This window comes from Triticum aestivum, chromosome 5D (assembly GCF_018294505.1).
Source record: "Triticum aestivum cultivar Chinese Spring chromosome 5D, IWGSC CS RefSeq v2.1, whole genome shotgun sequence".
NCBI lineage: Eukaryota > Viridiplantae > Streptophyta > Magnoliopsida > Poales > Poaceae > Triticum > Triticum aestivum.
This window is the reverse complement of record NC_057808.1, coordinates 207,392,280-207,405,376: the sequence shown is the minus strand read 5'-3', so window position 1 is coordinate 207,405,376 and position 13,097 is coordinate 207,392,280.

The following is a 13,097-nucleotide window of genomic DNA, read 5'->3' as shown; positions in this document are numbered from 1 at the left end:
CATGATATTTTCTCAATTGCATCAACTTCTCCCAATAACCGGCAGCTGTAATCAACTACAAGATGTAATCAACACTACTAGTCACCCACAAGCACCAATCTAAGGTTCCGGTACAAAGATTGAACACAAGAGATGAACTAGGGTTTGAGAGGAGATGGTGATGTTGAAGATGTTGATGGAGATTGCCCTCCCCAATATGGGAGAGTTGTTGGTGAAGATGTTGATGGAGATTTCCCCCTCCAGGAGGGAAGTTCCCCGGCGGAATCGCTCTGCCGGAGGGCAAAAGTGCTCCTGCCCAAGTTCCGCTTCAAGACGGCAGCGCTTCATCCCGAAAGTCCTCTCCTTATTTTCTCTAGTTCAAAATGACATATATACCAGAAGTGAGGCATCGAAGGTAGGCCAAGGAGGGCACAACCCACCAGGGCGCACCTGGGCTCCCTGGCGCGCCTAGGTGGGTTGTGCCCACCTGGTGGGCCCTCTCTAGTAGTTATTTTCTCCAATAATTCTTATATATTCCATAAAAAATCTCCGTGAAGTTTCAGCTCATTTGGAGTTGTGTAGAATAGGTAGCCTGGCGAAGCTTTTTCAGGCCTAGAATTCCAGCTGCCGGTAATCTCCATCCTTATGTGAACCTTGCATATTATGAGAGAAAAGGCATTAGAATTACTCCAGGAAGCATTATTATGCATAAAAACAATATAAATAACAGTAGGGAAACATGATGCAAAATGGGCGTATCATTAAGTAAATGGGTAGCTATTTCAGTAATCTCTTTTATTTAAAAACTTTCAGATCTAAGTATCTTATTAAAACAGCAAGCAAAGCAAAATAAAATGACATTCCAAGAATAGCACATATCATGTGTAGAAGCAAAAACTTAGGCTCAACCGAGGCTAACCGGTAATTGTTGATGAAGAAAGGTGGGATGCCTACCAGGGCATCCCCAATCTTGAGCTTTTCTATCTCCTTAATTCCTTTTGTATCAGGGTTTCCCTAAATCTCAAAAACTTCATCCACTCAAAACTCAACAAGAACTCATGAGATAAGTTAGTATAAATCAATGCAAAACCTTATCATTCTCTGTTGTAGCAAATCACTAAAATTATTATTTAACATTGCATACTAAATTGAAAGTGCAACTAATCCCTGGGTGGTTTTGGTAATTCCTAACAACATATAGCTCATTGAACTAATATTCTTTTAAGATGATCATTTCAGAAAGTTCAATGATTGGCATGGCATGGACTAGGAATGTGGACCCCTCAAAATGCTAAGGACACATATTGGCAAAAGCTCAAGACTCTACATTTTTCATTTTAGTGATCCAAGATCACATTGAGTCCTGATAACCCACAAGTATAGAGGATCACAACAGTTTTCGAGGGTAGAGTATTCAACCCAAATTTATTGATTCGACACAAGGGGAGCCAAAGAATATTCTCAAGTATTAGCAGCTGAGTTTTCAATTCAACCACACCTGATTAACTTAATATCTGCAGCAAAGTATTTAGTAGCAAAGTAGTATGGAAGTAACGGTAGCAGTGGCAAAAGTAACAATAGCAATATTGTAGTGATTGTAACAGTGGCAACGATAAAGTAAATAAGCGAAGAACAATATGTGAAAAGCTCGTAGGCATTGGATCGGTGATGGAGAATTATGCCGGATGCGATTATTCATGCAACAGTTATAACATAGGGTGACACAGAACTAGCTCCAATTCATCAATGTAATGTAGGCATGTATTCCGAATATAGTCATACGTGCTTATGGAAAAGAACTTGCATGACATCTTTTGTCCTACCCTTCCGTGGCAGCCGGGTCCTATTGGAAACTAAGGGATATTAAGGCATCCTTTTAATAGAGTACCGGACCAAAGCATTAACACATAGTGAATACATGAACTCCTCAAACTATGGTCATCACCGGGAGTGGTCCCGATTATTGTCACTTCGGGGTTGCCGGATCATAACACATAGTAGGTGACTAATGACTTGCAAGATAGGATCAAGAAGTCACATATATTCATGAAAACATAATAGGTTCAGATCTGAAATCATGGCACTCGGGCCCTAGTGACAAGCATTAAGCAATGCAAAGTCATAGCAACATCAATCTCAGAACATAGTGGATACTAGGGATCAAACCCTAACAAAACTAACTCGATTACATGATAAATCTCACCCAACCCATCACCGTCCAGCAAGCCTATGATGGAATTACTCACGCATGGCGGTGAGCATCATGAAATTGGTGATGGAGGATGGTTGATGATGACGATGGCGACGGATTCCCCTCTCCGAAGCCCCGAACGGACTCCAGATCAGCCCTCCCGAGAGAGATTAGGGCTTGGCGGCGGCTCCATATCGTAAAACGCAATGAATCCTTCTCTTTTATTTTTTTCTCCCCGAACGTGAATATATAGAGTTGCAGTCGAGGTCGGTGGAGCTCCAGGGGGCCCACGAGGCAGGGGGCGCGCCCAGGGGGGCAGGCACGCCTCCCACCCTCGTGGACAGGGTGCGGGCCCCCTGGCCTTGATTCTTTCGCCAGTATTTTTTATTATTTCCAAAAATAATCTCCGTGAAGTTTCAGGTCATTCCGAGAAGTTTTCTTTCTGCACAAAAATAACACCATGGCAATTCTGCTAAAAACAGCGTCAGTCCGGGTTAGTTCCATTCAAATCATGCAAGTTAGAGTCGAAAACAAGGGCAAAAGTGTTTGGAAAAGTAGATACGCTGGAGACGTATCAACTCCCCCAACCTTAATCCTTTGCTTGTCCTAAAGCAATTCAGTTGATAAACTGAAAGTGATAAAGAAAAACTTTTACAAACTCTGTTTGCTCTTGTTGTTGTAAATATGTAAAGCCAGCATTCAAGTTTTTAGCAAAGATTATGAACTAACCATATTCACAATAACACTTGGGTCTCATGTTTACTCATGTCAATGGCATAATCAACTAGTGAGTAATAATAATAAATCTCGGATGACAACACTTTCTCAAAACAATCATGATATGATATAACAAGATGGTATCTCGCTAGCCCTTTCTGAGACCGCAAAACATAAATGCAGAGCACCTTTAAAGATCAAGGACTGACTTGACATTGTAATTCATGGTAAAAGAGATCCAGTCATAGTCATACCCAATATAAATTAATAGTAATGGATGCAAATGACAGCGGTGCTCTCCAGCTGGTGCTTTTTAATAAGAGGGTGATGACTCAACATAAAAGTAAATGGATAGGCCCTTCGCAGAGGGAAGCAGGGATTTGTAGAGGTGCCAGAGCTCGATGTTGAAATAGATATGAATAATATTTTGAGTGGTATACTTTCATTTTCAACATAACAACCGAGAGATGGCGATATCTTCCATGCTACATACATTATAGGCGGTTCCCAAACAGAATGGTAAAATTTATACTCCCCCACCACCAACAAGCACACTCCACGGCTGGTCCGAAACAACGGGTACCGTCCAACTAACAACAATCCTGGGGGAGTTTTGTTTGCAATTATTTTGATTTGATTTGCATAAAGCATGGGACTGGGCATCCCGGTGACCAGCCATTTTCTCGTGAGTGAGGAGCGGAGTCCACTCCTCTTGAGAATAACCCGCCTAATATGGAAGATACAGACAGCCCTAGTTGATACATGAGCTATTCGAGCATACAAAACAGAATTTCATTTGAAGGTTTGGAGTTTGGCACATACAAATTTACTTGGAACGGCAGGTAGATACCGCATATAGGAAGGTATAGTGGACTCATATGGAATAACTTTGGGGTTTAAGGGATTGGATGCACAAGCAGTATTCCCGCTTAGTACAAGTGAAGGCTAGAAAAAGACTGGGAAGCGACCAGGTAGAGAGCAACAACAGTCATGAACATGCATTAAAATTAATAAACATTGAGTGCAAGCATGAGTAGGATATAATCCACCATGAACATAAATATCATGGAGGGTATGTTGATTTTGTTTCAACTACATGTGTGAACATGTGCCAAGTCGAGTCACTCGAATCATTCAAAGGAGGATACCACCCTACTATACCACATCACAATCATTTTAATAGCATGTTGGCACGCAAGGTAAACCATTATAAACTCCTAGCTAATTAAGCATGGCATAAGCAACTATAATCTCTAATTGTCATTGCAAACATGTTTATTCATAATAGGCTGAATCAGGAACGATGAGCTAATCATATTTACAAAAACAAGAGAGGTCGAGTTCATACCAGCTTCTCTCATCTCAATTAGTCCATCATAAATCGTCATTATTGCCTTTCACTTGCACGACCGAACGATGTGTTTAATAATAGTGCACGTGCATTGGACTAAGCTGGAATCTGCAAGCATTCAATAAATAGGAGAAGACAAGGCAATATGGGCTCTTGGTTAAATCAACAATAATGCATATAAGCCCCACTTTAACATTTTCATTATGGCCTTCTCCTCTCGACCCCCAAAGAACAAGAAAAGAAATAAAACTATTTACACGGGAAAGCTCCCAACAAGCAAAAGAAGAACATGAAATCTTTTGGGTTTTCTTTTTAATTACTACTACAGGCAAGAAAGTAAATTAGCTAAAAGCTAAAACTAATTTTTTGGTTTTTCTTAAGGTTTTTCAAACACACAAGAAGAAAGCATGAAAAAAAAATAAACTAGCATGCATATTACAGTGAAAGAGTATGAGCACCGACAACTAGCAATGAGTGTGTAAATATGAATGTAATGTCGGTGAGAAATACGTACTCCCCCAAGCTTAGGCTTTTGGCCTAAGTTGGTCTATTGCCACGGCTGGCTTGGCGGATATCCGAAGTTGTAACTGGGGTCGTACTAAGATGAAGCCTCGGGTTGCCACTGGTTGGCAATCTCCTCCGGATCCCACTGGTAAAAAGACTGTCGTGAAGGATCAAATTGTGGTTCCGGCTCTGGCTCTGTAGCTGGTGTGGGGTTTCGGTAGGGGTGAATGGCCTCCAGCAGAACCGGGTACTTGCCTGCAGATAAGTCAAACAAGGAAGGAGCAGACAAAGTAATAGTCTCAGGGTGATTTTTTATCAAATAACAGTCTATAATTAAGCTCCTTTCTCTTGTTCTTAACAATGAAATCATGTGCAACCATACTCTTGTAGTCTAGAAAAACAGCAGGCAACAACTTTTCTTCTTTCTCATAATGCCTAATAGGTATGTTAAAGTATGCAGCGAGGCGCGAGGTGAAGATACCTCCCAAGATGGGGCCCTTAGTGCGGTTAAGATTTAACCGCTTTGCAACAATAGCGCCCATACTAAATGTGTCATCATGAAACAATGCATGGCATTAAAGAACAATATCAGGGGCACTCAGGTTTCCACAGTTTCCGCGACCAATTAAGCATCTACTAGCAAATATTGCAAAGTAACGTAAAACAGGAAAATGTATGCTAGTAATTCTTGCATCGGAAACTTTCCTAGTTTCCCCTACAGCAATTGTATCAATAAACCCCTCCACATCGTTACGATGTGGTTCCTCTATGCTGCCCGAAAACGGCAACTTGCATATCTCAAAAAATTCAGAGAGGGGCATCTCCTTATACTCATCATATAAATAGAAATCCACCGAAGGTGGTGACCTCCTAGCATGGAAATGAAAATTTTGCACAAAAATATTAGTGAGTAGAAGATACTGTTCGCGCCGGTCACGGAGGAAGTCGGTGAGGCCTGCATTCTCAGCCAACTCTTAAAAATCATCGTAAATCCCGGCTGCTCTCAAGAAATCATCGCAAGGCCATTCACATGGCCGAACCTCCGCGGTGCGAGGGAGATTATATTTGGGCCTCTCTTCTTCTTCACCTTGGTTATCCTTCGAGCTTCGGCTCGAAGAACCCCTAAAAAATCTCTTCATCATTTTCTGAAAATTTCAGAAATTTTTAGTAACTTCAAATAAAAGTGAACTAAACTCAACAAAATTGATAGCAACTACTCCCACAAGTGCCTAGAGACTATATCATGCATTAGAACTACTTGGGACCAAATAAATTTGACATGCAAGCTCAAGAACAGGGTCACCTAGGCAGCAAAAATTTGCAATGAATAAAGCACTAGAACAAAAACTAATTGGACCATTGGAGGAGTCACATACCAAGGAACAATCCCCCAAAGTAGTTTTGTGAGTGGAGCTTTGAGCAAGGAGATCGAAAATGGCAGCAAGATGAGCTAGAACTCGTGCTTGAGCTGGTTGGTGATTTTTTTGGGAGGAAGAAGAAGTGTGTGGGTGCAGGAATAAGTGGTGGGGAGCCACCATGGGCCCACGAGGCAGGGGGGCGCGCAGAGGGGGTGTGGGCGCGCCCTAGACCCTCGTGGTCAGGTGCTTGCTCCCCCTGCTGTGTTCTCGGTGCCAGATATTCTCAAATATTCCAGAAAAAAACATATTTCAATTTTGGGGCATTTGGAGAACTTTTATTTTTGGGGTATTTTTTTATTGCACGGATAATTCAGAAAACAGATAGAAAATACTATTTTTACTTTATTTCAACTAAATAACAAAAAGTAAAAGGAGGGTACAGAAGGTTGTGCTTTCTAACTTCATCCATCTCATGTTCATCAAAAGGAATCCAGTAACAAGGTTGATCAAGTCTTGTTAACAAACTCATTCCGAATCGCATGAAACTGGAGAATTTTCGAATAGCACTAAGTTACCTCAACGGGGATATGCACGTCCCCAATAATAAGAATATCATATTTCTTTTTGACAGTAGGAAGAGGAAATTCAAAACCTCCAATGGTAATCAATGAAATTTTCCAATAGAATTTATACTATGAACTTGAGGTTGTTTCCTCGGAAAGTGTACCGTATGCTCATTGCCATTAACATGAAAAGTGACATTGCCTTTGTTGCAATCAATAACAGCCCCTGCAGTATTATAAAAGGTTCTTCCGAGAATAATAGACATACTATCGTTCTCGGGAATATCAAGAATAACAAAGTCCGTTAAAATAGTAACATTTTCAACCACAACAGGCACATCCTCACAAATACCGATAGGTATAGCTGTTGATTTATCAGCCATTTGTAAAGATATTTCAATACGTGTCAACTTATTCAAATCAAGTCTAAGGTATAAAGAGAGAGGCATAACACTAACACCAGCTCCAAGATCACATAAAGCAGTTCTAGCATAGTTTCTTTTAATGGAGCATGGTATAGTGGGTACTCCTGGATCTCCTAACTTCTTTGGTATTCCACCCTTAAAAGTATAATTAGCAAGCATGGTGGAAATTTCAGCCTCCAGTATTTTTCTTTATTTGTAACAATATCCTTCATGTACTTAGCATAAGGATTCATTTTGAGCATATCAGTCAAACGCATACGCAAAAAGATAGGTCTGATCATTTCAGCAAAGCGCTCAAAATCCTCATCATCCTTTTTCTTGGATGGTTTGGGAGGAAAAGGCATGGGTTTCTGAACCCATGGTTCTCTTTCCTTACCGTGCTTCCTAGCAACAAAGTCTCTCTTATCATAACGTTGATTCTTTGATTGTGGGTTATCAAGATCAATAGCAGGTTCAATTTCTACATCATTGTCATTGCTAGGTTGAGCATCAATATGAACATCATCATTAACATTATCACTAGGTTCATGCTCATTACCAGATTGTGTTTCAGCATCAGAAATATAAATATCATTAGGATTCTCAGGTGTGTCAACAATAGGTTCACTAGAAGCATGCGAAGTCCTATCATTTTTCTTTTTCTTCCTCTTAGAAGGACTAGGTGCATCTAAATTATTTCTCCGAGAATCCTGCTCAATTCTCTTAGGGTGGCCCTCAGGATACAGAGGTTCCTGAGTCAGTTTACCCCCTCGAGTTGCAACTCTAACAGCAAAGTCATTATTCTTACTATTCAATTCATTGAGCAAATCATTCTGAGCTTTAAGTACTTGTTCTACTTGAGTGGTAACCATAGAAGCATGTTTACTAATGAGTTTAAGTTCACCTTAACTCTAGACATATAATCACCCAAGCGTTCAATCATATAAGCATTGCGTTTTAATTGTCTACCAAAATAAGCATTGAAATCTTCTTGCTTAACCATAAAGTTATCAAACTCATCTAAACATTGGCTAGCAAACCTTGTAGGAGGGATTTCAGCTTTATCATATCTATAGAGAGAATTACCTTTACTACCTGTATCGGGTTACCAAGACCATGTGTTTCTTCAACAGGCGGTAAATTAAGACCATGTATTTCTTCAACAGGAGGTAAATTCTTAACATCTTCAGCTTTTATACCTTTTTCTTTCATGGATTTCTTTGCCTCTTGCATATCTTCAGGACTGAGAAATAGAATACCCCTTTTCTTCGGAGTTGGCTTAGGATTTGGTTCAGGAAGTGTCCAATTATTTTCTTGGTCAACATATTATTCAATAGAATTTCAGCTTCATCGACAGTTCTTTCCCAGAAAACACAACTAGCACAACTATCTAGGTGGTCTCTGGAAGCATCGGTTAGTCCATTATAAAAGATATCAAGTATTTCATTTTTCTTGAGAGGATGATCAGGCAAAGCATTAAGTAATTGGAGAAGCCTCCCCCAAGCTTGTGGGAGACTCTCTTCTTCAATTTGCACAAAATTATATATTTCCCTTAAAGCAGCTTGTTTCTTATGAGCGGGGAAATATTTAGCAGAGAAGTAGTAAATCATATCCTGGGGACTACGCACACAACCAGGATCAAGAGAATTAAACCATGTCTTAGCATCACCCTTTAATGAGAACGGAAATAATTTAAGGATATAATAGTAGCGAGTCTTATCATCATTAGTGAACAGGGTGGCTATATCATTTAATTTAGTAAGATGTGCCACAACAGTTTCAGATTCATAGCCATAGAAAAGATCAGATTCAACCAAAGTAATTATCTCAGGATCGACAGAGAAATCATAATCCTTATCAGTAACAAAGATAGGTGAAGTAGCATAAGCAGGGTCATATTTCATTCTAGCATTCAGAGATTTTTCTTTCAGCTTAGCTAGTAATTTCTTAAGATCACTTCTATCATTGCAAGAAATAAAATCTCTAGCAGTTTCTTCATCCATAACATAACCCTCAGGCACAACAGGCAGTTCATATCTAGGGGGAGAATCTTCTTCATCATCACTGTCATCAATATTATAAGTTTCAATAATTTCATTCTCTCTAGCCCTAGCAAATTGTTCATCAAGGAATTCACCAAGTGGCACAGTAGTATCAAGCATAGAAGTAGTTTCATCATAAGTATCATGCATAGCAGAAGTGGCATCATCAATAACATGCGACATATTAGAATTAATAGCAGAAGCAGGTTTAGGTGTCGCAAGCTTACTCAAAACAGAAGGTGAATCAAGTGCAGAGCTAGATGGCAGTTCCTTACCTCCCCTCGTAGTTGAGGGATAAATTTTAGTTTTCTCGTCTTTCAAGTTCTTCATAGTGATCAGCAGATATAAATCCCAAGTGACTCAAAGAATAGAGCTATGCTCCCCGGCAACGGCGCCAGAAAATAGTCTTGATAACCCACAAGTATAGGGGATCGCAAAAGTTTTCGAGGGTAGAGTATTCAACCCAAATTTATTGATTCGACACAAGGGGAGCCAAAGAATATTCTCAAGTATTAGCAGATGAGTTGTCAATTCAACCACACCTGGATAACTTAATATCTGCAGCGAAGTATTTAGTAGCAAAGTAGTATGGAAGTAGCGGTAGCAGTGGCAAAAGTAACGATAGCAATATTGTAGTGATTGTAATAGTGGCAACGGTAAAGTAAATAAGTGATGGAGAATTATGCTGGATGCAATTATTCATGCAACAGTTATAACATAGGGTGACACAGAACTAGCTCCAATTCATCAATGTAATGTAGGCATGTATTCCGAATATAGTCATACGTGCTTATGGAAAAGAACTTGCATGACATCTTTTGTCCTACCCTCCTGTGGCAGCAGGGTCCTATTGGAAACTAAGGGATATTAAGGCCTCCTTTTAATAGAGTACTGGACCAAAGCATTAACACATAGTGAATACATGAACTCCTCAAACTATGGTCATCACCAGGGGTGGTCCCGATTATTGTCACTTCGGGGTTGCCGGATCATAACACATAGTAGGTGACTAATGACTTGCAAGATAGGATCAAGAACTCACACATATTCATGAAAACATAATAGGTTCAGATCTGAAATCATGGCACTCGGGCCCTAGTGACAAGCATTAAGCATAGCAAAGTCATAGGAACATCAATCTCGGAACATAGTGGATACTAGGGATCAAACCCTAACAAAACTAACTCAATTACATGATAAATCTCATCCAACCCATCACCGTCCAGCAAGCCTACGATGGAATTACTCACGCACGGCGGTGAGCATCATGAAATTGGTGATGGATGATGGTTGATGATGACGATGGCGATGGATTCCCCTCTCGGGAGCCCCGAACGGACTCCAGATCAGCCCTCCCGAGAGAGATTAGGGCTTGGCGACGGCTCCGTATCGTAAAACGCGATGAATCCTTCTCTTTTATTTTTTTTCTCCCCAAATGTGAATATATAGAGTTAGAGTTGAGGTCGGTGGAGCTCCAGGGGGGCCACGAGGCAGGGGGCGTGCCCAGGGGGGCAGGCGCGCCTCCCACCCTCATGGACAGGGTGCGGCCCCCCTGGCCTTGATTCTTTCACCAGTATTTTTTATTTTTTCCAAAAATAATCTACGTGAAGTTTCAGGTCATTCCGAGAACTTTTGTTTCTGCACAAAAATAACACCATGGCAATTCTGCTGAAAATAGCGTCAGTTCGGGTTAGTTCCATTCAAATCATGCAAGTTAGAGTCCAAAACAAGGGCAAAAGTGTTTGGAAAAGTAGATACGTTGGAGACGTATCAAGTCCATAGGAAAAGCCAATAATATTAAAAGGGGATGAGGTGTTGCTTAATGGCTTGCTTGCTCAAAATGCTTAGTGATATGCTCCAAAAGCCCTCAACCACTTTCTCATATCCACATATGTCCTAAACCTAAAGTCAAACTCGGCCCCACCGATTTGATCTATCCGGCGCCACCGAGTTCATTTGACATAGCCATAGCCAGAAACCCTGATCAGTTCGGTCTGACCGATAGCGATCTCGGTCTCACCGAGATGGGATTGCTAACTCTCTGTTTCCCTTCGTAACGTTTCGGTCTAACCGTGATGAGCGATCGGTCCCATCGAGTTCGCAATGCAAACTCTCTGCTTCCTCTTTGTAATGTTTCGGTCTCACCGAAATGAGTGATCGGTCCCACCGAGTTTGCCTGACCAACTCTTTGTTTGCCTATTACAGAAATCGGTCTCACCGAGTTCATGTGATCGGTCTCACCGAGATTACGTTATGCCCTAACCCTAACACAATCGGTCCCACCGAGTTGACATGTCGGTCCCACCGAAAAGCCTAACGTTCACATTTTGAACTAAATCGGTCTGACCGAGTTTCTCTATTCGGTCCCACCGAGTTCGGTAAATTGTGTGCAATTGTTAGATTTTGTGTGGAGGCTATATATGCCCCTCCACCCTTCCTCCATTCGTGGGGAGAGCCATCAGAACGTGCCTACACTTCCAGCATTCATTTTCTGAGAGAGAACCACCTACTCATGTGTTGAGACCAAGCCATTCCAATCCAACCACAAGAATCTTGATCTCTAGCCTTCCCCAAGTTTCATTCCACTCAAATCATCTTTCCACCAAATCCAAATCTATGAGAGAGAGTTGAGTGTTGGGGAGACTATCATTTGAGCACAAGAGCAAGGAGTTCATCATCAACACACCATCTATTACCTTTTGGAGAGTGGTGTCTCCTATATTGGTTAGGTGTTACTTGGGAGCCTCCGTCAAGATTGTGGAGTTGAACCAAGGAGTTTGTACCGGCAAGGAGATCGCCTACTTCGTGAAGATCTACCCTAGTGAGGCAAGTCCTTCGTGGGCGATGGCCATGGTGGGATAGACAATGTTGCTTCTTCGTGGACCCTTCATGGGTGAAGCCCTCCGTGGACTCGCACAACCGTTACCCTTCATGGGTTGAAGTCTCCATCAACGTGGATGTACGATAGCACCACCTATTGGAACCACGGGAAAAATCTTCGTGTCTACATTGCGTTTGCTCCCTCCAAACTCCTCCCTTTTACCTTCATATGCAATGATATACATTCCGCTGCTATACTCTTAGAATTGCATGTGTAGGTTGATTGCTTGACTTGTGCTAAGTTGCTAAAATCTGCCAAAACTTAAAATTGGGAAAAGGCTAGATTTTTATTTGGTCAAGTAGTCTAATCACCCCCCTCTAGACATACTTTCGATCCTACAAGTGGTATTAGAGCTGTGGTCTCCATTTGCCTTGATTTCCATAGCTTTGGTGATCATAGCCTTGGTTTCACAACCTAGGAGAGTATGGCGTCTAGCGAGGGAAATTACCATCGTATAGGTCCTTACTTTGATGGTACTAATTTTGCTAGTTGGAAGCATAAGATGAAAATGCATAGTCTTGGACATAACCCCGCCGTTTGGGCTATTGTGTGTATTGGTTTGCAAGGTGAATTCTTTGATGGGAGAGAACCTAATCATGAAGGTACGGCGGAAGAATTGAAGGTGTTGCAATACAATGCTCAAGCTCGCGATATCCTCTTCAACTGATTGTGCCCCGAAGAATTCAACAAAATCAGCCGTCTTGAGAATGCAAAGGAAATTTGGGATACTTTGATTGATATGCATGAAGGTACCGAATCCGTCAAGGAATCCAAATTGGATGTGCTTCAAAGTCAGCTTGACAAGTTCAAAATGAAGGATGGTGAAGGTGTCCCTGAAATGTACTCTAGGCTCGCTCTCATCACAAATGAGATTGCTGGCTTAGGAAGTGAAGAGATGACCGACAGATTCATCATCAAGAAGATCCTAAGAGCCTTGGATGGGAAATATGATACTGTGTGCACTTTGATCCAAATGATGCCAAATTACAAAGATCTCAAGCCAACCAAAGTCATTGGAAGAATTGTTGCTCATGAGATGTCACTCAAGGATAAAGAAGAGCTTCACAACAAGTCAAGTGGTGCTTAGAAAGCCTCATGTGATGCTCC